Source organism: Anoplopoma fimbria, chromosome 15, assembly GCF_027596085.1.
Source record: "Anoplopoma fimbria isolate UVic2021 breed Golden Eagle Sablefish chromosome 15, Afim_UVic_2022, whole genome shotgun sequence".
NCBI classification, from domain to species: Eukaryota; Metazoa; Chordata; class Actinopteri; order Perciformes; family Anoplopomatidae; genus Anoplopoma; species Anoplopoma fimbria.
Window position 1 is genome coordinate 4573816 of NC_072463.1, and position 5040 is coordinate 4578855.

The window sequence follows — 5040 nt, forward strand, 5'->3', positions numbered from 1 at the left end:
TGGTAAAACGATACCCATCCCCGAGGTCATAAAACCTCTTTGCTAAGCAGAACACCAGGTTAATTCTTTTTTTTTCAGGGTGTGTGCACGAGAGAGCGAGAGAGATATCAGAATATAGGGAAGTGGGGGAGAGAAGCGAGGGGAGCTGTTGCCAAGCAACGGGGCAGGCCTGACAGGTGCTTTGCGGGGATTGGGATGTTGAGTTTATCCAGTTGTTTTGCTTTTTTTCTCCTCCTTTTTTAAAAAAATGTTTCCTTTGGTGCTCCCCAGTTGTCAAGGCATCTGCTGTTCATGAATAATATCTTAGTCTCAGAGTGAAGGACTTCATAAATAAATATCTTTATTTTTTCGCTGCATCATTACCTTTTTTATTTACCCAGTTTTTATTCAGATGAATACAGCACCTTCATTTCTCAAACCCGTATTTTGTTTTCTGACCACAAGGGGGCAGAAAAACAAGCGCTCACATCACCTTTTTTTATAGAGTTGTTGTTGCAAACAGTTGCCTTCCATCTGAATATAGGTTTACTAAACACTCTCCTTTTGCCTCTATTTTGGTCTCCACCAACTGGTGAGGGAAATATCTTGTTCTTCAGCTGCTAAATAATTTAACTGAAACTACGTCTTATAATCAGCGCTGATATTTGAGGATTGTTTTTGCATTATTTGCATTGAAAAGGGGAGAATTTAGCAACAAATGTCTGCATATTCCCTCGTTCAAATACTTGCAAATAGCACAAGAGCACCAAGTAAAATATGCATTTCATTCTTTGCAGGTTCTTTTGCAAATTACATGCTTTCTTCTTTTTCTTAATTGTGCAGCTTAAGCAACTGCAAAAGCTGCACAATGCTTTTTTTGAATCCCCCTCTTATTTTTATATAAATATCAAAGCACTATTGAAGTCTGAATATGGAACAAAATGCCTTCTTATATGGAAGTAAGAATAATTGTATTAATATAGTGTGAAGTCTTTTTTGTTAGAAGTGAAAAATAAGTATCTTTAGACTATCCTGATCAAAGGAATATAAATATTGGTACAGTGGGTGCACACTCATACTAATAATCTAATAGAGGTCAGAACTTATTTATCTAACAGGCCTTTTGTTATATTAGTCCGCTGGTCATCATCCACTCAAAGCACTCTCTGAATGAATGGAGATATTGTGAAGCAGATATCATTGTTAAACATCGACCGGAACCATCTCATATCCATAACTCAGTTTTCCATCATTCACCTTTGATAACATTCACACCTTCAGAGTTCATGCTTACTCTGCACTCTGCCTTCAGAGGCGTGTCCAAAGGAGAACGGCCTCACATCAGCAGGTTTCATTCAACCCCCCCTTTATCCTCTTTCCTTATCAGCAAAGTGCCTAAAATAAAATAGAATAGCTCAAACACTTTAATATGTCATATGTGATTTAGAAAATTGTGATATTTCAAATTAAATAAGCCACTGTGGGTGGAATTTGAGGCTCTCCCTCTGGCGTAAAAACAGGGAATAACGGGATGATGGAGTCCTAATCACCCTCCTTTCAAACTTCTCAATCCCACCCACAGACGTGGAGGAGATTTTTCTTTTTTGGGGGGTTGTTGGAGGGGCAGATGGGCATTAGGATGGAAAGGTGGAGGGCTTTACAGGTGAATAGGTGGGAGGGAACGGATTAAAAAAAAGAAACGCAGGAGAGGATAGAAAAGCCTGGAGGTCAACCTGGCTGCCAAGACGCTGCCTTTCAAGCTCGCTCAGCCTCCCTTTCATCTGCCGCTCCTGCCTGAGGAAAATGAGGATGAGGAGGGTGAGTGAGTGGGGGGGTGGAGGGGGTTGGATCTCGAGGGTGAGGCAGGGAGAGTGACACAATGCATGCAGGAAGAGAAAGCCAGGGTGCTCTTAAATCTTCATATTTCTGATATGAGATGCATTTTTTTGATCTGCTGATTAACATTCATTAAACATTGCATCACATTCAAAGGGATCTTTCTTCTTCTTTTTTTTTTGCAGCAGACAGAAAGTGTCAAAGTATTTTTTTTTTTTTATTTTTTATGAGTTACCTCACACAGATTTAAAAACTGACCCTGGCATCACCCTGAGAACCTAGAAAAAGGCTCCTTTCATTACAGCTGTACAGTAGCTGCTGGCGCTGTTGTTGAACGCATTTCTGCTGTGATGTCAAGGCTTTGGTGAGTGGTTGAAGGGTTGATGGAGGGAGGGGGCGGGGGGTCGGGCAACAAGGGCCACAGCTGGGCAGCTGTTGGGGAGAGCCAAGGGTCCCAAAGGTCCTTTTTAAAGTAGGCCTTTTCATACAACACCCACTCCAAGCACTCCAAGAAACAAAGAGGAGGGAGAGGAGGAGACGAGCGCAGCGTAAACAAAACCCGACATATCGAAGCCGATACGCTTGTTTTACGGACAGCAGACGTAAACTGTAGTTCTCTCTGTTGTGGAAAAAGTGAGCTGTTGGTCTCTTCTGTTACACAATTATTTCTTGCTGTCAACACTGTTGGTCAAGTGGCTTTCTGTACAATGTATACGGAATCGGTTGGGAAGGGAGAGAGTACACTCAACAGGACGTTTTTGTCTAAATACACGTCTGAAAGTTCAGTTTGAGACCGGAGATTTGAAATGCAGCCGCTATGAAACCTGTTTTTATACAAAATGTTCTGTAAACAAAAGATTTTGGGCTCGAAGTCTAAAGCCCCACTAATGACCTCTGAAGGCGTCCACGTTCACTACATCCCATAAATACGAAGACATTGAAAGAATAAAGAGATTACACAGAATCTGACTTTAGTTTAACTTTTCGTAGGATATCATAAAATCCGTCGTAAGAGGATTTGTTGTTCAATCCCTGGTTTACAATCATAACTTTTGATATTTGAAACTGAATAAGTGACAATCTTAGGCTAAAACTAGAAATAAAAATTGCACTTATATAACTTCAGTGCTGACATATTTAGCTAATCTGCCTCTACAGGAAAGTGAAAGTATTTGTTTAGATGTGTTTGACAGTTGCATATCCATGGCAAGGCAATCAAGCTGGCTACCAGCTGTGATCCCATCCTCATCTCATTGCGATGAAGATATATTTGACATCAGCGTTTGTTAAATACAAGATTATTCAAACCGCTATGAGCCGGATCAGAACCAGGCTGCATTCTCAGGTTCTGAAAAGTGACGTCAATGCTGAATTGTTTAAAATTTCTTCCTGTTGGCCATCAGGAGGCGACTTCTCTGGTTGTATAGTCTATGAGAAAATGACTCTACTTCTCACTTGATTTATGATGCAATGACATCACACACACATATAAATTGCTTTTTAGGGGCTCTGGGGAAATTTTACAGATATATATAAAAATAAATGCATCTGGCAAAGAGTAATAATTTACCTTTTTTCTTTTTACAGTTGGACGTGTTCTGTCAGCAGTTTTACAGACGTCTTTATTATAATGTATCTGAGGGGGGGAGATGTTTTTTGGGCCACAGGAGAGTTTCTTTATTTTTTGCAGTTCCACAAATGACAACCGGTACAAAAAAGGCTGAGTGGCTGATTACATTAAAATGAATTAATGTTGTTGGTTTAGAATTGTTTTAACTTTGGCTGATGTGTGTTCGACTTTTATGGTGACACAAGGTGAAGAGTTAGATTGTGAATAAAAATATTCAGAAATCACCATACATCCCTGGAACATGTCAGGGATTATAGATATTTATTTCATGGTCCAGAGTGAGCTGCTGTCAGGGAGACTGGAATAAAGAACAAAAAAACACAACAATGTGCATAATCAAAAATCACAACTGCAATCAAACAACAGCTGTGTAAGCACGGCTGTGAAAGTCTGAATTCATAATGTGAAATATGTAAAAAAAGACAGCGGATCCAAACGTGGCGAAGACCGTGAGCCTGTCGGCCGCCGGGTGATGAGAAGGTGACATCGAGGGAAGGGGAAAGAGGAAGCGGAGATTATGTTTATGAAGCGCCCTCATTATGTAACCTTATAGCTCCACATTACAATCACGGCCATTCCAGGAATTTCTCTCCGGGTTCACATGGAATAAAATGGCGTCCGTTGTTTTTCTGGCGAGGCAGCTGTCGCCCTGCGGTCGCTGAGGATTGTGGCCCCCGATGAGGCACGACATTGTTGAGGGAGCATAAGTGCAGCAAAATGCAATACCCCAAGAATGTAAACCCCGACCCCCCCACCACTCCGTCCCCCCAGAGTGCTGTTCTTACAATTATCACACCCCCATGTTTTTTTTTTCCAAGACTCAACTGTACATTGAGTTGACCTTTAATGGAATTGTTGAGTCATAAAAATATAAATTTTAAATGTTGACTAAAGTTTAAAATGTATAATCTTTCTTTCTCTTCTTTGGGTGGATTTTAAAAGGAAGCAACCTTTTTTTTTGCTTTTTGGGGTATTTGATCTGTCCTGTGTTACAAAAGTAAAATAATCTTAATAACATAATTTTAGGTACTTTTTGGTTTCTATTTTATTGATTTACCCCACAGGTTTTTTAGGCCTTTCTTGTTTTTGCGTTGTCTTTTTGATTCACAAAAAAATCTAGAATGTAAAATGTCCTTTTTGCATTGTTTTGAGATGTGCTCCTTACTTCATATAATCTTGCAGAGATTTCTTAGTTTTTTGCTTATTTGGCAAGTGACCACGTTTTGCTTCTTGGAGGAGCATTGCAGCATGTTTAATCCGTCCAATCTACGAACTGTCAGCTGTCCTTTTATATAAAACTTTCCTATTACTTTTCATTGGTTAATCCCACGTTTTTAGACACTTTTTCATAATTATTTCATTATACATTATGATCTTGTTGAGGTTTCTCTCCCATGAAAGGGCTATTTTTTTCCTTCTCATATGCAGCATACAGAAGGTTTGATCTGTCCGTTGTAGTCTGACTCACCGTATGTATACTGTGCTGAGATGTCTGGCATTGGCCTCCTTTTTCAGCCAGGATTCTATATTTATTGTGCAAGGGCACCGTCGCTGCATCCTGTGTTTAGCGCCACAACAAAACGATTGTGATCAGT